Source organism: Crotalus tigris, unplaced genomic scaffold, assembly GCF_016545835.1.
Source record: "Crotalus tigris isolate CLP2741 ecotype Arizona unplaced genomic scaffold, ASM1654583v1 scf7180000020104.566533, whole genome shotgun sequence".
Classification (NCBI taxonomy): domain Eukaryota; kingdom Metazoa; phylum Chordata; class Lepidosauria; order Squamata; family Viperidae; genus Crotalus; species Crotalus tigris.
Window position 1 is genome coordinate 392,793 of NW_024097859.1, and position 18,819 is coordinate 411,611.

Below are 18,819 nucleotides of genomic sequence, written 5' to 3' on the forward strand. Positions count from 1 at the left end.
CTTGTGTTGCAGTTGTGGTGCGCCCCACTTTCTTTTCAGGAGCTCCAATTCCAGGGGCTGCCATTTGTTCCCACCCAACACCACCACCCCGTTTTCCCATCCTCCCACGGAGGTGCAAGGCCATAACTACTGTGGGTCTTTGGTGTTTTTTCCAGGCATTCACACACATACAAACACACACAGATACAGAAACATATATAAGTTTGAGTCTTTTAATGACTGGGTGTGCATTTCTCCTCCCTGTGGCTGCGTTCTCTGGATTCCTCCTCCCTCCAACATGGGCAGGGAGGGTTCCAGCTCAGGGCAGCTCTTAAAATATCTCCTAGCCCTGGAAACTTTGAATTATCTCCCAGCCCTGGAGCGTTTCTCCTGCAAGAAAAACCACACAAGTTGCGACCCAGAGTTTCTGCCACACAACCCTCGTGCCTGGGGAGGCTTCCTACCTCCCCCCCCCCCCCGGTCCCCAAATCTCCACCCTGGGATTGCAGGATTGTAATCAGGAGCAGTAAAACAATTCTCAAAGATTGCAAAGAATCTCTTGCAAGATACTACTATGGGATCGTGGGAGCTAATTTCAGCTGGAGACCCCTCCCCAGCCACCTTGCAGCCCACCTGTAGGAAGGGAATTTGAGGGGGCCCCACACTTCCCCAGTTGCAACCAGGGGCCACTGAAGAGCTGTGACGTGGCCAAGCCTTCGATCTTTGCAATCCACGTAAAATGAGATGGATTTTTGGTCTGTTTGTTTCTTTGTTCGAGCAGGGACAATCTTGAAGAGGATCTGCTCTCCACGCAAAGCAGGTTTTGCTGGTTTTGCGGCAAATTGTTGGATCTTTGTCCCCAGGGTCACTAGAGGCTCCTGCCCTGCTTGGATGCTGGAGCCTGGGGTGGGGGTGGGGGTGGCCTGCATTGACCCCCTAGGTAGGAGACGAGGGTCTCTTTCGTGCTGCAAACATTTATGGGAAACTGACTCTCCAGCTGGAGCATGGAGCATGCAAAGCACAAGAAGAAGACTGGGTTCGAGTGAATAGATAGAAATAGAAATAATAGAAATAGAATAGAATAAGAATAGAATAAAATATGGAAAGAATAGAATATGGAAAAAATAGAATAGAATGTAGAATAGAATAGAATAAAAAATAGAATAGAATAGAGAATAGAATTGAATATAGAATCGAATAAACTAGAAAACAATAGAGAATAGATTAGGAAAGAATGGAATATGGAAAGAATAGAATAGAATAAAATATGGAAAGAATAGAATCAAATATAGAATCGAATATAGAATAGAATAGAAAATAGAACAGAATATAGAATAGAATAGAAAATAGAATATAGAATAGAATATGGAAAGAATAAATATGGAAAGAATAGAACAGAATAAAATATGGAAAGAATAGAATAGAATGTAGAATAGAATAGAGAATAGAATTGAATATAGAATCGAATATAGAATCGAATAAACTAGAAAAATGAATAGAAAATAGAATAGAATAGGAAAGAATAGAATATGGAAAGAACAGAATATAGAATAGAAAATAGAATAGAATATAGAATAGAATATGGAAAGAATAAATACGGAAAGAATAGAACAATAAAATATGGAAAGAATAGACTATGGAAAGAATAGAATAGAATGTAGAATAGAATAAAAAATAGAATAGAAAATAGAGAATAGAATTGAATATAGAATCGAATATAGAATCGAATAAACTAGAAAGTAGAATAGAATAGGAAAGAATAGAATAGAATGTAGAATAGAATAGAGAATAGAATAGAATAGAATAGAGCTGGAAGGGACCTTGGAGGTCTTCTAGTCCAGCCCCCCCCCCCCCGCTCAAGCAGGAGAACCTACAGCATCCCAGAAAAGTGAAGTCCGGTCTCTTCTTAAACATCCCCAGTGATTTTCTCAGCTCGTGGCCTGGGCCAGTGGCTGACTCTGCCAGGTTAGTCACGGACCGTTAAAATTAATAATGGCCGGTCTTTAGTAATGGGAATAATATCTTTTGAGGGAGGGAGAGTGGCCACCTGCAGAATCAAATCAATGTCTGCCTGTTTGGGGTTTCCTTCCCCTCCCCGCCCTGACCCATTGAGGCCAGTCAGCCAGGCTGACGCCTCTCCTGAGTCAGGCCAGGTAGCAGGAAAAATTAAATTTTTTCCCCTCCCAGGACGAACCGGAAGCTCACCGGAGTCGGCTGCTTAGGAAAGGTCTCTGTTGGGGCACGTTCTGGATTTCTCCAGATTGCACCAGACTCTCCTGTTCTGGCCTGAAAATAGCTGTGACATTTAAGAGGGGTGTGTGTGTGTGTGTGTGTTTGTGTGTCTATGTATGCAAAGTTTTTTTCCCTTGCATACATACACACACACACACACACACACACACACACACACACAGGCTTTTGGGGGGTGGAATTGTGGCATTTTCAGCCAAAATGCCATTTCTAGATCCCGCCAGCGGTTCTGGACTTTGAATGCTTTGTGTCATTCCGGGCACCAGATTTTCAAAAATGTGGAATCAGGGAGAAAATAAAAAAAAAGGATTGCAGGGGGTGTGTGTGACACAACAGCCGTGTTCCAATATTGGAGGGGCTGCCCCAAAGAAGAGGATGGGGTCAACTTATTCTCCGAAGCAGGACAAGAAACAATGGATGGAAAGTGACCAAGGAGAGAAGCAATCTGGCATTAAGGAGAAATTTCCTGACAGTGAGGACAATCAACCAGTGGAACAACCTGCCACCAGAAGTTGTGGGTCTCTCATCACTGGAGGTTTTTATGAAGAGACTGGACAGCCACTTGTCTGAGAGGGTGTAGGACTTGGGTTTGGCTAGTCTAAAGAAAAGAAGAAAGAGGGGAGACATGATAGCAGCATTCCAGTATCTGAGGGGCTGCCCCAAAGAAGAGGAGGGGGGTCAAATTATTCTCCAAAGCGCCAGAGGGAAGGACGAGAAACCATGATTGGAAACTGATCAAAGAGAGAAGCAATCTGGAATTAAGGAGAAACTTCCTGACAGTGAGGACAATTAACCAGTGGAACAGCTTGCCACCAGAAGTTGTGGGTGCTCCATCCCTGAAGGTTTTTAAGAAGAGACTGGACAATCACCTCTCTGAGATGGTGTAGGTCAGGGGTAGGCAACCTCGGCATAGCTGACTCGGGAATTCTGGGAGTTGAAGTCCATGAGTCATAAAAGAGCCGAGGTTGCCTACCCCTGGTGTAGGTTCTCCTGCTTAAGCGGGGGAATGGACTAGAAGACCTCCAAGTTCCCTTCCAGCTCTATAATTCTATTATTCCATGGAAGGAAGGAAGGAAGGAAGGAAGGAAGGAAGGAAGGAAGGAAGGAAGGACAACAGATGGAAACTAATCAAGGAGAGAAGCAACCTGGAATTAAGAAGAAATTTCCTGACAGCTTGAACGATTAACCAGTGGAACTGCTTGCCTCCAGAACTTGTAGGCGCTCCAACACTGGAGGTTTTTAAGAAAAGACTGGACAGCCATTTACCTGGCAAGGTATAGAGTCTCCTACCTGAGCAGGGGTTGGACTAGAAGACCTCCAAGGTCCCTCCCAGCCCTAGGGTTTTTCTATGATTCATTACAGAGTTGTCTCTTTTTCAACTCTTGTTGGGAAAAAAAAGCCTAATAAAACCCAAGAAACAGGAAGAGGTAGACAATAATATCTAGACTAGAACTCACCATCGCCTGGTGAATGGCCCAATGGCCAGCTTTCATACCTACGGGGGGGGGCTAGAATTCACAGTCTCCCTGTTTCTAGCCTGGGGGCTTCACCACTAGGTTAAACTGCCTTGGCCAAATGCATTTTTCTTTCCCAATCAGGATTTCTCTCCCAGCTTCAGAATCTTTGCAGCTGGGGAGGCCGGTTAGATTCTCGTTAGCCAAAAATCAAAAGGAGTTGACTTAACACAGGGGTCTTCCAACGTGGCCCTTTTAGGACTTGGGGACTTCGACTCCCAGAATTCCTCAGCCAGCGTGCACACGCTGGCTGAGGAATTCTGGGAGTCGAAGTCCCCAAGTCCTAAAAGGGCCACGTTGGAAGACTCCTGACTTCACACCTTTTGCAACCCGCCAATTTTATTCCACAGCAGAAGCCTTGGCTGGCCAAAGGATGCGCCCAGTGAAAATGTCTTTTTACGCCTGGAAAGGAGATTTTTAAATAGCAGGAAACGCTCCAGTGGGCTCTCCGCCACCCGGGTTCGAATCCCGCTGCTCTGTTTTTATCGCGTGTTAAATTTTGCATCGATTGCTTCGTTTCAACTCCACCGGACGCCCTTCGGAAGCGTTTCTCCTTTCAAATTTTTTTCATCAGGGCCCTGGCTCTGGGGCTGGGCTACCTTTAGGCCTCTTTGCCCCCCTGCCTGGGGGAGGGAGGCTGGCAAAGGGGGCAGCTGGGGTGCCCAGCGTGGGGAGGAAGGCCGGCGGTGATGCCAACCCTTTAAAGGTCACCGGTGTGCAAAAGTAGACACATCTCAGCAGCTTTCAGTCCCGCTGGCTTTCCTTTTCAGCCTGGGGGGGGCAGGGGGGGGAACAGCAGGGCAGTGAGGATTAAGAGTGAAATCCTATCTTTTCTCTCCTCCCCCCACATCTCTCCGCCCAGCTTGTGGGCATTAGCCTCTGCTTTAATCGCTGACCCAGATGTCGTTAGGACAGGAGCTAATTCCCTCCATTTGGGGGGGGGGGTCTTCCCCCTCTCCCCAGCTGAACCTTGCAGGAAATTGCTGGTGGGTGGGGAAAGCAATGGGGGGGGGGGCTCTCACAGAGGCAGAAGAAAACAGCATTGTGCAAAAAGTGCAGAGACGAGCAAGGAAGGTGATTCGGAGGCTGGAACATATGAAGGACGGCTGCAGGAACCGGGTACTACGTCTAGTTAGTTTAATGAAAAGAAGGACTCGGGGTGACGAGTCCAGCCTTCCAATATTTGGGGGGGCTGCCACAAATAACAGGAGGGGGGTCAATTTGTTCTCCAGAAAAGCCTGAAGGCAGGACAAGACACAACGGATGGAAACTAATCAAGGAGAGAAGCAATCTGGAATTAAGGAGGAATTTCTTGACTGTTAGAACGATTAACCAGTGGAACGGCTTGCCACCAGAAGCGGTGAATGCTCCAACACTGGAAGTTTTTAAGAAGAGACTGGACAGCCTTTTGTCCGAAATGGTGTAGGGTTTCCTGCCTGAGCAGGGGGTTGGACTAGATGACCTCCAAGGTCCCTTCCAACTTTATTATTATTAACAACCTGCCTCCAGAAGCAGTGAATGTTCCATCACTGGAGGTTTTTAGGAAGAGGCTGGACAGACATTTGTCTGGAATGGTGTAGGGTTTCCTGCCTGAGCAGGGGGCTGGACTAGATGACCTTCGAGGTCCCTTCCAATTCTATGATTCTGAATTGAAATCCCGACCTGGAAGGGATTCTAGGCTGATGCCTCATTGTACTCCATTCCCTGGCTCTGCCAGTTCTTCTCTTCCTTTCTTTTCCTCTCCTCTCCTCCCTCCCTCCCTCCTTCCTTCCTTCCATCCCTCCCTCCATTCTTTCAATCTTCCTTCCTTCCTTCCTTCCCTCCCTCCATTCTTTCAATCTTCCTTCCTTCCTTCCTTCCTTCCTTCCTTCCTTCCTTCCTTCCTTCCTTCCTTCCTTCCCTCCCTCCCTCCCTCCCTCCATTCTTTCAATCTTCCTTCCTTCCTTTTCTTGTTCCTTCTTTCCTCAAGCGTTTCTCGTCCCCCCCCGAAATCCCTGCCCAAGCACCGCCCGTCTACACCCGTCCTCCATTCTTCTTTCAATCTTCCTTCCTCCCTCCCTCCCTCCCTGTTCTTTCCTTCTTTCTCACTTTCCTCCTCTTTTCCTCTTTCCCACGTTCCTTTCTCCCTGACAGGCACAAAAGACCCTGCCCAGGAATCTTTTCCCATGAAGGTTCGCCAACTGCTTGGAGTCTGACCAGGGTCAATGGAATTCACATGCGGCCGGCTGGACTTTGTTGGTGGCTACACTGGGATTCTAGGCTGATGCTTCTTTTCACCCCGCTCTCTGGCTTTGCTAGCCCTTTTCTTAAACACACACACAAACACACACACACACACACACACACAGAGAGAGAGAGAGAGAGAGAGAGAGAGAGAGAGAGAAGGATTCCCTCCAGACCCACCAGCCAGCTCAGGGAACAGCTGCATAAGGGCAGGAAACCCCCCCCCCCACAATTAGCCTGATGTGGCATTGAAGGGCACGTTGCTCCTCTAATTCGCAACAGATGGAAGGGAGGGGAAGGGAGGGGGGTTGAGAATGGGATGTCCCCCTGCGGCTTTAGAGTGGCATCTGTGGGGTAAAGAAGGTCCATTTGCAAGCCCAGACTTGGGGGGGGGCAAAGGGGACACCGTAGATTCAGCCACCGCGGGCTACCAGGCCCCCTTCTCTACTGCTCTGCAGAAGGGGGGGGTCACCCCCAACCGTGCTCTCCCGCTACGCAGCTCTCCCTCCCCAGGAACCCATTGGAGGAGGAGGACCCCACCGGGTCTCCCCATCTTTCCACCCCAGCTTTTGTGTACTTGTTACATTTACAGGCTGCCCATCTCACTTTGGAGTTACTCCAGGGTGCTTGCAACATCCTAAAACACAACATAAAACAATGAGTGGGTTTAAAAACATTGAGAAGCATTAAAACATTGAAATTAACAAAAACACTAGACAGAAATAAACCAGTATCTCAGGGGCTGCCATAAAGAAGAGGGAGTCAAGCTATTTTTCAAAGCACCTGAAGGCAGGAGAAGAAGCAACTGGTGGAAACTGATCAAGGAGAGAAGCAACCTAGAACTAAGGAGAAACTTCCTGACAGTCGGAACAATTAACCAGTGGAACTACCTGCTTCCAGAAGCAGTGAATGCTCCAACACTGGAAGTTTTTAAGAAGAGACTGGACAGCCATTTGTCCGAAATGGTGTAGGGTTTCCTGCCTGAGCAGGGGGTTGGACTAGATGACCTCCAAGGTCCCTTCCAACTTTACTACTATTACTATTACAGTACAATTGAGTAGAATAGAGCTGGAAGGGACCTTGGAGGTCTTCTAGTCCAGCCCCCCATCTTTCTTTCTTTCTTTCTTTCTTTCTTTCTTTCTTTCTTTCTTTCTTTCTTTCTTTCTTTCTTTCTTTCTTTCCTTCTTTCTTTCTTTCCTTCTTTCTTTCTTTCTTTCTTTCTTTCTTTTCTTGGAAATAAGACATTATGGGTCCCCTCCCTCAAGGAGGTCCACCTGGTGGGACCCAGAAGAAGGTCCTTCTCCATATGGCTCCCTCCCCGTGGGACATCAACCCTGCAGAGATAAGACTGGTCCCCATCTTGACACTCTTCCAAAAGGCCCTGAAGACGGGGTTCTGTAGACAGACCTGGGGACCCCCGGAGGATACAGGGGATGGTTTGATCGGGGTCACAGGGCAGTGGGGGGCACTTCGGGTTTTATTTCTGTAAGCCGCACCGAATTAATCAGCCATGCTGCCCGTTTTCTTAACAAATAAATGGCTGAAAGGCCGGAGGGGCCGTGACTGCTTCCGGGGCAGAGGTCTTTGACCTTTGGGGGCCCTAAAAAAAGATGGGGGCCTCGGTCACCAAACTAGAGCCTACCGGAGGACTGCTTTTAATCAGGATGCATTGCTGACACCGAGTTCAAAATTATTTTTATTGTTTATTTATGTCCGACAGTCCTTGACTTACAACAGTTCATTTAGTGACCGTCCGAAAACACAACAGCGGTGAAAAAGCTGACATGACCATTTTTCACACAGCCATTGCAGCATCCCCCGCGGTCCCAGGATCAAAATTCAGACACTTGGCAACTGACTCGTATTTATGACGGTTGCGGTGTCCCAGGGTCACACGATCCCCTTTTGCGACCTCCACGGGGAAGCTGGATTCACTTAATGACTCTGTTACTAATTTAACGACTGCAGTGCTTCACTTAATAACCATGTTGCTAATTCAACCGCAGTGATTCACTTCACAACCTTGTTGCTAATTCAATCTGTGATTCACTTAACAACCGTGTTGCTAATTCAGCCTCAGTGATTCACTTAACAACCTTGTTGCTAATTCAGCCTCAGTGATTCACTTAACAACCTTGTTGCTAATTCAGCCTCAGTGATTCACTTAACAACCATGTTACTAATTGAACTGTGGCGATTCGCTTAGCCACGGTGGCAATAAAGGTCGTAGAATGGGGCGAAGTCCACTTAAGAAAGGTCTCCACTCAGTCACAGAAACACCGGGCTCCACTGTATTGTAAGTCAAGGATTGCCTCTATTTATTTATGAAGCTTATCGGCTGCCCGTCTTACCTGTGGGTAATCTTGGGGGGGGGGCTTAGAAGGGCAAAAAAGAGAAAAACTATCCAAGGCTGGCAAAACCTTAATAAAATAAAATTCCAAAGCAAGGCAGCCCTGGGCCTGTCGTCCTTTGTTCTCCGGACTGCAAAACCGCCTGGGAGCGCCTGGCAGCGCCTGAAACCCAAGCTTGGCCTGTGAGACGATATTTGGGCACCTGGTGGAATTAAGAGACCCCCCCTGGGCACACATCTAGGCACAGGTGTTTGCCCCCCCAACCCTCCCCGGAGGCCCTCCTGGCACCTGGGCAGAGCCAGCTGCCAGCAGAAAAACAAGCCGAGCTGGCACGGCTTCACCCAGGTGGGGATCCCCGCACCATCCTGGCCCTCCGAAAGCAGCTTTTAAGGGCTTCAGTGGCTTTGTCTTCCCGGCTGGGGCAGGCACTGAGGGGGGGGGCAGTGGGCACAGCACGGCCCAGTGGTTGCAGCCCCCGAGGGACCGAGGGAGGGAGGCTCCCTTGAGGTGGCTGTCACGACCGGGGGGGGGGAAGGGAGTATAATAATAATAATAATAATAATAATAATAATTAATAATGACAATGAATCATGCCCTTCATCCACGCAGTGACATTGATAGACTTTATCTACCAAGGCAAATAGGTGGGCGTGGAATGCTACAAGTACATCAGATGGTTGAAGAGGAAAAAATGGCTTGGGAAGAATATCTGAAGAACAATGATGAAGATGCACTGAAATTAGTATATCAGGAAGGCTTACTAACTACTGGAGAGACCAAACTGGCCTACAAGAAAGACCAAATGAAGAACAGAATAGAGGCATGGGAAGACAAAGCACTACATGGCCAATACATTAAAAAAATAGCTGCGAAAGCAGATAATAATAAAACCTGGCAATGGCTAAGAGCAGGAAAATTGAAGAAAGAGACCGAGGGACTAATTCTGGCTGCACCAGACCAAGCCTTAAGGACAAATGCATACAAAGTCAAAATTGAGAAGACAGCAACAGACAGTAAGTGCCGCCTATGCAAAGAAGCTGAAGAAACAGTGGACCACTTGGTAAGCTGTTGCAAGAAGATTGCACAGACTGATTACAAGCAGCGACATGACAAAGTAGCAACAATGGTGCATTGGAAGATCTGCAAAAAATATCATTTGCCTGTAAGCAAAAACTGGTTGGATCATAAAATAGAGAAAGTCATAGAAAATGATAAAATTAAACTTCTCTGGGACTTCAGAATTCAAACAGACAAGCACTTGCAACATAACACCCCAGACTTAACAATTGTCGATAAGAAAGACAAAAAAGTCTGGATAGTGGACGTGGCAGTGCCTGGAGATAGCAGAATAGAAGAGAAAGAACTGGAGAAGATAACAAAATACAAAGACCTACAAATAGAAATAGAAAGACTGTGGCAAAAGCAAGCAAGGGTAGTACCAATAGTCATAGTCTCCTTGGGTGCAATCCCAAAACAACTGGAGCACCACTTGAACACCATTGGCATTGACAAATTCGCTATTAGTCAATTGCAAAAGGCGGCCTTATTAGGAACTGCTTCCATCCTGCGACGATATCTGTAATACCATCAAACATCCACATCTGACTATCCCAGGTCCTGGGTAAGGACTCGATAGGTAGACAAAATGCCAAATCCAGTCTGAACATCTGGCTGACTGTGCGATGATCCATAATAATAAGTTGGAAGGGACCTTGGAGGTCATCTAGTCCAACCCCCTGCTCAGGCAGGAAACCCTAGACCATTTCAGAGAAAGGGCTGTCCAGTCTCTTCTTAAAAACTTCTAATATTGGAGCATTCACTACTTCTGGAGGCAAGGAGTTCCACTGGTTAATTGTTCTCACTGTCAGGAAGTTTCTCCTTAGTTCCAGGTTGCTTCTCTCCTTGATGAGTTTCCATCCGTTGCTTCTTGTCCTGCCTTCAGGCACCTTGGAGAATAGCTTGACTCCCTCTTCTTTGGGGCAGCCCCTGAGATATTGGAACACTGCTATCAAGTATACAGGCGGGTCCTCGACTTACGACAGTTCATTTAGCGACTGTTTGAAGTTACAGGGGCACTAAAAAAAAGCAACTTAAGACCGTTTTTCATGCTTATGACCGTTGCAGCCTCTCCGGGGTCACGGGATCAAAATTCAGGTTGCTTGGCCACCAGCATGTACTTACGACGGTGGCAGTGTCCTCCTGGGGTCGCACGGTTCCCCCTTTTGTGACCTTCTGACAAGCAAAGTTAAGGGGGAAGGCAGATTCACTTAACGACCGTGCGACTCCCTTAACAACTGCAGCGATTCACTTAGTGTCTGTGGCAAGGAAGGTCACAAAATGGGACGAAAGCCACTTTTCAGCTGCAATGGAAATTTTGGGCTCGATCGAGGGTCGTAAGATGAGGACTACCTATAAATTGTGACAGAAGGCGGCCAAGCTGTTGCGCACCTCCCGGGCCTTCATGAGGTCTAGGAGCGCCTGGCATCAAGACAGCCAAAGGCCAGCAGAAGCAAAAGCGTCCACTGTGGGGCCGGGTGGGGTGTCCGAAAAGGTGCCCATTTTGACGGCTGTGGCTTATGGCGCTGGAATTTCCGTCGCTGAGTGAGGCAGCTGTTAAGGGAGTCGCACCCAACTTTATGACTTTTTTCCCTGCCATTGTTAAGCAGATCATGCGGTCTTTAAGCAAAACCAGCTTCCTCCACTGGCGTCGCTGTTTGGGGAGGTCGTGTGATCCCGGGATGCTGCAAACCCTTGTCAACGCAGGCCGGTGGCGAAGTGCCCGGATTTTGATCACGGGAACACGCTGCGTCGGTCCTAAAGATGAGGACCTGTTATAAATCCCTTCTTTTCACCACCCTCTTAACTCTGAGTGGTCCTTAAATCAGCGGCCGTAAGTCAAGGACTCTCTGTGCAGTTGGGGCAGTCCTGCAAAGAGGTGTGTGTGTGTGTGTGTGTGTGTGTGTGTGTTATGCCAGGCTTTCCTTTGCTCCTCCTGGCACCCGCTCTGGGGAGGGCCCACCAGGCTCAGCAAGTCACGTGTTTTGCAGGAAGCAGGTTGGGGGGAGGAGGAAGGGGGGGGGCGAGTGGGGGAGCTACCTGAAAAGACCTCTGTGCTGCTTTGCACGTTTCAGCCAGGAGCCAAGCGAGGAAGGCGGCGCCAGGGTGCCACGCGGGCGCCAACACAGTCAGCGGCCAAGGAAGGAGAATACTCATAGCTCAGGGTGGAGTAAGGCCTCCTGGGTGCTCTCTGAGCTGGGCGGTTTCCTCGCAGACATTTCGTGACCCAACCAGGGAACATCATCAGTGCTAGAAGGGAGGGGGAGGAGGAGGAGGAGGGAGGAGGAGGAGGGAGGAGGAGGAAGAAGAAGAAGAAGAAGAAGTAAGAAGAAGAGAGAAGGAGAATTGTGGGGTCCTGGGTGCTCTCTGAGCTGGGTGGTTCTCCTTGCAGACGTTTCATGACCCAACTAGGGAATATCATCAATGCTAGAAGTGGGGGGAACGCAGAGAGGAGAGGAGGAAGAGGAGAGGAAGGAGAATTGTGGGGTCCTGGGTGCCCTCTGAGCTGGGCTGTTTCCTTGCAGATGTTTCATGACCCAACCAGGGAACATCATCAGTGCTAGAAGGGAGGGGGGGGGGGAGGAGGGAGGGGAGGAGGGAGGAGGAGGAGGAGGAGGAGGAGGTGGACTGTGGGGTCCTTGGTGCTCTCTGAGCTTGGTGATTTTCTTGCAGATGTTTCATGACCCAACTAGGGAATATCATCAGTGCGAGGAGGAAGATGGCGGTTGAGGAGGAGGAGGAAGGGGAGGAGGAGGAGGAGCGTGGGGTCTTTGATGCTCTTTGAGCTGGCCGGTTTCCTTGCAGACGGTTTCATGGCTCAATGAGGGAGCCTCGTCAGCACCTGCACCAGCATCATGGATAAGGTTCCCTAGTTGGGTCATGAAACGTCTGCAAGGAAGCCACCCAGCTCAGAGAGCACCGAGGACCCCTCAGTCCTCCTCCTCCTCCTCCTCCTCCTCAATTTCTGCAAACCCCCTCCCTTCTAGCACTGATGAGGTTCCCTAGTGGGGTCATGAAACGTCTGCAAGGAAACCGCCCAGCTCAAAAGAGCACCAAGGACCCACAGTTCCCTTTCTCCTTCTTTCTTCTCTTTCTTTTTCTCCTTCTCTTTCTCCCCTCCTCCTCCTTTCTAGCACTGATGAGGTTCCCTAGTTGGGTCATGAAACGTCTGCAAGGAAACCGCCCAGCTCAGAGAGCACTGAGGACCCCTCAAAACCTCAGTGTATTTCAGAGGCCACCAGGAGCCCCCTCTCACACCAGCTCTTTGCCTTTAACAGGGCCCTGGGAGGGAAGGGGGGAGGCAGGACCCCTCCCTGGAAATTCAGACTAGCCCCACCCATTTTTGGCCCGCCCAGAAGCCCCTGAAGGCCTGGCTCTGCCATCCGGCCTGGGGCTCCCAGGGGGTGGGGACAGGCCCTCCACCACTCTGGGGCTCCTATTTTGCCTGGGGCTGATCTTTTTTTAATTTTATTTATTTATTTATGAGACTTATATACCGCTTGAAGTGCAAGCACTCTCTAAGCGGTGTACACCAGTAAGGAATGTATATATATATATATTTACATTGCCCCCAACAATCTGGGTCCTCATTTTACCTACCCTGGAAGGATGGAAGGCTGAGTCAACCTTGAGCCGGTGAGATTTGAACCGCTGACCTGCTGAACACAGTCAGCTAAAGTGGCCTGCAGTACTGCACTCTAACTGCTGCGCCACCTCGGCTCTTTTATAGCATTTTTTTTTTTAAAAATCTGGACTTTATATTGGCTGTAGATCTCATTTCCATATTGGGTTCAACTGCGGTACGTTGCCCAGAGTTGCATCTTGTGAGGTGGCTGGCTATGCAAATTTAATTAATTAAAAGATAACAATCACGAAATAAACCCAGGGGAAACTCGCAGACCGACGCCTGGCTGGACTGCCAGGGGTTTCCAGCTGGGAAGGGGATGCCTGAGGACCCCCAAGCCCACCTGGGGGAGGGGGGGGGTCGTGGTGTCTGGAGATGACCGACCATTTGGAAGAGAAAGGGCCGGTCTGCTAGCTGGGGCTGCCCCCTTGTGGTCAGACCGTGGAAGAGCAACAGCTTCCGAAAACAGCACTTGGTGTGCCCAGATGTGGACCTGCATTTCCAAAGGATACAGAAGGAGATGGAAGGGATCTTGGAGATCTTCTAATCCAGACATATCAAACACAAGGCCTGGGGGCCGGATGCGGCCCACGAAGTGGTTTCATGCGACCCATGAAGCCATCCTGGAAACAGTGAGGGAACGGCCCCCGCTGCCTTGGCCCTGGACCAGGCCAGCCGGGAGCCAATGTACAATTTTGTGTTGACCATCTATGCTGAGACGCATCCACTCTTAGCTCCACAAGGCCATCTGGAAACAGCGAGGAACCGGCCCCTGGGTGCATGTCGGCCCTGTCCCCTGGGTGCATGCTGGGGAGGGGTCCCCCTTTGTGGGGAATGAAGGAATGCACCATCGCCTGGGAGTGGCCAGCAAATGGCCCTCACCTACTTCACATATCTGGCTTGATGGGCTCCAGGGGAGGGGTTTCAGCAGGCAGTGAGGCTCCTCCAGTGGACCATGCCTTGGCGCTTCCCCCGGTCCCCCCCCTTCTGCCAGAGACCCTCAGATCTGTCCCACTCCTGCCCAGGCCCCCACAGGCACCCTTGACACGAACGATGTAGAACTGGCCACGCCCACCCAGTAGGCCACACCCACTCCCTCCACGCCCACCCAGTAGGCCGCACCCACCCTGGCCGCAACCCCCCGGCCCCCCAAGGGCAACCGCAATGCTGATGCGGCCCTCAATGAAATTGAGTTTGACACCCCTAGTCCAGCCCCCTGCTCAAGCAGGAGACCTTATACGGGGGGGGGGGGAGGGTCCAAACTTGGAACTTTTAAGCAATATTCTGGACTCCCAGAATTCTCTGCTGGCTGGGGAATTCTGGGAGCTGAAGTCCACAAGTTCCCAAGGTTGGACACTCTTACCCTACACCAGGGGTAGGCAACCTCGGCTCTTTTATGACTCATGGACTTCAACTCTCAGAATTCTGGGAGTTGAAGTCCAGAAGTCATCAAGGGGGCCATAGTTTCCCCATGCTGGCTCAGGAATTCTGGGAGTTAAAGTCCACCAGTCATGAGGGGGGCCATAGTTTCCCCATGCTGGCTCAGGAATTCTGGGAGCTGAAGTCCGCCAATCATAAAGGGGCCATAGTTCCCCCATGCTGGCTCAGGAATTCTGGGAGTTGAAGTCCACCAGTCATAAAAGAGCCAAGGTTGCCTACCCCTGCCCTACACCATTCCAGACAAGTAGCTGTCCAGTCTCTTCTTAAAAACCTCCAGCGATGGAGCACCCACAACTTCTGGTGGCCAGCTGTTCCACTGGCTAATTGGTCTCAGGTCAGGAAGTTCCTCCTTCATTCCAGGTTGCTTCTCTCCTTACGTTTCCATTCCTGGTTTCTTGTCCTGCTTTCAGGTGCTTCGGAGAATAAGTTGATCCCCCCACACCCCTCTTTTTTGTGGCAGCCCCTCAAATATTGGAAGATGCTATTGTGTCACCCCTGGCCCTTCTCTTTGCCAGACACACCTAGTTCCTGCAACTGTTTTATATGTTTTGGTCTCTAATCATCTTTGTGGCTCCTTCTTCTCTGAACTCCAGAGGCTCTGCAAGAGAGGCAGAAACACCCCCACTTTGATCCCCCCCCCCAATTGCTGGACTCAACTTCCTGGAAGGACCGCCACCTTCGGGTTTCTGCTGCCTCTGCTCATCCATCCCTGGAAGGACCCCACAGGACTGACCACCTCTCAGGGTCCAGCAGCAGCAGAGACAAGCCAGGTCCAGACCCGAGGCCCGCCTGACCTTTGGCGGCAGGGGTTCTGGTAGACTGCCCCTGGCTTTGGGGCTTCGCATGCTTGCATTGCTCCTGGTTCGAACCCCCTGCCCCGTGAGTGAGCAACCGTGGGTTTACGCCACGTGGCAAACTCAGATAAAGGGACGTGGTGTACACACACCCCAGTCCACAGTCCAAGGAAGAGCGTGACGGTCTGGTTCCGACGATCTGGGCAGACCGCGTTCGGCCTGACCTTCTCCTCACGGCTTCACCCAGAGAGGACTCCAGGCTGGTCACGACCGGTGGAAGGCACCTGCGCTGTCCTCCACCTTGCCTCCTGCGTGGCGTTACGGCTGCTCCCCAGCTTACAGGTCTGCTTAGTGACCATTCAGAGTTAGGACCGTCCTTCACACTTACGACCGTTACAGCACCCCCCCCCATGGGTCACCTGGTCAAAATTCGGGCTCTTGGCCACTTGCCTGTGGTTATGACGGTCACTGTGTCCGATGGGGGGGGTCACCTGGCCCTCTTTTGCGCCCTTCTGGCAAGCAAAGTCAGTGGGGGAAGAAGCCGGATCGACTTCACTTAAGCAGGGGTAGGCCACCTTGGCTCTTTTATGATGGGTGGACTTCAACTCCCAGAATTCCTGAGCCAGCCATGCTGAGGGGAAAGGGAGCCATAGTTCCCCCATGCTGGCTGAGGAATTCTGGGAGTTGAAGTCCACGAGTCATGAGGGGGGCTAAAGTTCCCCCATGCTGGCTGAGGAATTCTGGGAATTGAAGTCCACCAGTCATAAAAGAGCCAAGGTTGCCTCCCCCTCAGCTAGTGTGATTTAACTTAACAAATGCAGGGATCTGATTAACAACTGCAGCAAGAAAAGGTTGTAAAATGGGGGCAAACTCACTTGTCTTGCTTAGCCGCAGAAATCTGGGGCTCACGTGTGGTCATTAAGTCGAGGACTGCCTGCATTGATCTGATCTGCGTGCTGCCCATCTTGCCTGGAGGCGTGGTTACAGACTTGGAAGGGACCTTGGAGATCTTCTAGTCCAGCCCCCTGCTCAAGCAGGAGACCTGATAAAGTAATAATAATAATAATAATAATAGTAGTAGTAGTAGTAGTAGTAGTAAAGTTGGAAGGGACCTTGGAGGTCATCTAGTCCAACTCCCTGCTCGAGCAGGAAACCCTGTACCCTTTCAGACAAATGGCTGTCCAGTCTCTTCTTAAAAACTTCCAGTGTTGGAGCATTTACCGCTTCTGGAGGCAAGGAGTTCCACTGGTTAATTGTTCTCACTGTCAGGAAGTTTCTCCTTAGCTCCAGGTTGCTTCTCTCCTTGGTGAGTTTCCACCTGTTGCTGCTTGTCCTGCCTTCAGGCGCTTTGGAGACTAGCTCTTTTGTGATCCATTGTCAAAAAGACCCCCCCCCAGTTTTAACTCCACCCTGCAGCCAGTCTTGGTCCTCCCCCTTTTTTAGGGAACCCCAGCCCCAGACCCTCCCTCTGCCAAGCCAGGAGGACTGGACCAGGCTGCCCACTCTAGCCTTGCCCCTCCTGCTTGCACCCCGCAACGGACCCCGACTGAACCAGGCGGGCCGTTCTGCTCCACGCAACCCCCTGCCCGTCTCTTTAGGGTCAAACCTTCCGCCTTTTGCACCCCCACCCACCCACCCTCACCCCCGTGCCCATCCAGAGGGCCGGCAGTGCCGAAGGACCAGCGAGTTTAAGTTTAAAAAGCTCCCCCCCTTTTTTTTTTGGCTTCACCTTTTTTTATATTTTTTGTTCCTGAAGACAAAAAAATAAAATACAAACAGTGTGAGAGAGAAGAAAGAAACCCAGCGCACGAGGCTAACAGCAGCAGCAATGAAGACCAGGGAGGATTGAAATCGGCCCGACGGGAGCCCCCACCCCCCCTTCTCCGTTCCTCGAACCCGGGCTTGGGGGGGGGTCAGTGCAAAGGAGAAGATGACCCCTGCAAGGCGACCCACCTGTCGAAGGACGGCTTCGGGCTCCTGGCTGAACGGGACAGGAGGATGAGGCTGCCATAAAGTGGACACTGGATCAAGGCTTCAGCTGGGGGGGGGGGATACTGACCCAGCCTCCCAGGGCAGGAGCAATGGGGTGGGGGAGTGGGGGGGGGAGAGGGCAATAGCCATGGGGACCAGGACAGCCCAGCTTCCATCCTGAACTGGCCAGGGACTCTCTCCTTGTGGACCAAGGCCCCAGAAACGGAGTCCTGGGGAGCCACTGGAGGGGGGCAAAAACACCCAAACAAACTGGATTAAAAGCTGGAGGGACTTTGAAGGATGCAGACTAACTCTGGCATGGCCTAAGGCTGGGATGCCAACATCCTTGAACCCAGATCTGGGGGGGGGAGGGGGGAGAAGGAGACCCTGATTTACCAACACAAGGCCTATTTAATCTTGGCTAAAACTCCACTCCCTGCGGCTTCAATTCAAGGGCGGATTGAATTAATTGAAGGAAGGAAGGAAGGAAGGAAGGAAGGAGAGGAAGGAAGGAGAGGAAGGAAGGAGAGGAAGGAAGGAAGGAAGGAAGGAAGGGGGGGGAACCTAGAACAGCCCTAACCCATCCCAAAAGCTGGGGCAGAGAAGGGGAGTGGGATCTGGCACCCTCCCAGGTTAACCGTCTAATTTGACCCCAGGTAGCCGCTTTATGGAGCAGACGTGCCGATGGATCGTCATAAAGTGAAGAGGGAAGGAGAGAGGGTTTAGCCCCCCCCCCTTTTTGGGGAGGGTTGGGTTTGTGTAGGGAATGTGTTGGAGGGAGTTTCATCATTTGAGGGGAAGGGGGGGGAAGAGAGACAAAACAGGAGCCCTTCTTCACCTGCCCGGGTTGCTCGCCGCCCGTGGAAACAAAGAATAAATTAGGATTTTGGCGTCAGAAAACCCGGCATCCCCGTTTAAGGCAACGCAAAGGGAGACGTCGGAAGGACATTCAAGACAGCTTCCGGGTTTGGCGCTAAAGGGGGGCAGCGTGGAAAGCGCCGGAAATGACCGTCTGGAAAAGGGGGGGGGCAGTGGGGCAAAGGGCTGGGGATGATGTGGGGGGCGTGGAAAGTCAGCAAAGAACTTTTTTGGGGGGGGGGTGTCCCTCCGACCCAGCATTACAGGCTTAAATCAAGGCCGGGCCCACCCGACCGGCTTCCGGGCTCTCCGTTGGTGACAACTGCCAAGTAGGACGTGGCTTTAATAGGGGTAAATGTGCCTCCCCCCCCCAATTTTAAATTAAATTAAAAAAAAAATATTGAAGGTTTTTGTTTTCGTCTGGATCGCTTTCGTGCGTCATAACCCATGCTTGTCTAAAATGGAGGGAAAATGGAGGAGCAACCGCTTAAGGCTTGAGTCGGTAGCCCCTCTCCCCCCCACCTGTGGGGAAGGGGAGGGGAAGGGGCTGCCCCCCCCCCCACAGTGCTAGATCCAGGCTCACATTCACACAGACAGAGTAGATGGCCGAGTTTACAGCGTACAGTGATTGCTTTAGCCAGTGTTAAGAGCAGGGGTCTCCAAACGCGGCCCCTTTAAGACGGGTGGACTTCAACTCCCAGAATTCCCCAGCCAGCTTTGCTGGCTGGGGAATTCTGGGAGTTGAAGTCCACCCGTCT

The 18,819-nt window shown here is 50.8% G+C and overlaps 1 long non-coding RNA gene across 1 annotated transcript; it reads right to left on the minus strand.

Annotated features, from left to right (window-relative positions):
• Positions 1 to 198: 198 nt before the first annotated feature.
• On the minus strand, positions 199 to 16,155 carry LOC120318165. The gene is made up of 2 exons (XR_005559430.1): positions 16,108 to 16,155; positions 199 to 369 (listed from the first exon to the last, which is right to left on the minus strand). It is a non-coding gene; the product is annotated as an uncharacterized LOC120318165 (long non-coding RNA).
• Positions 16,156 to 18,819: the final 2,664 nt, after the last annotated feature.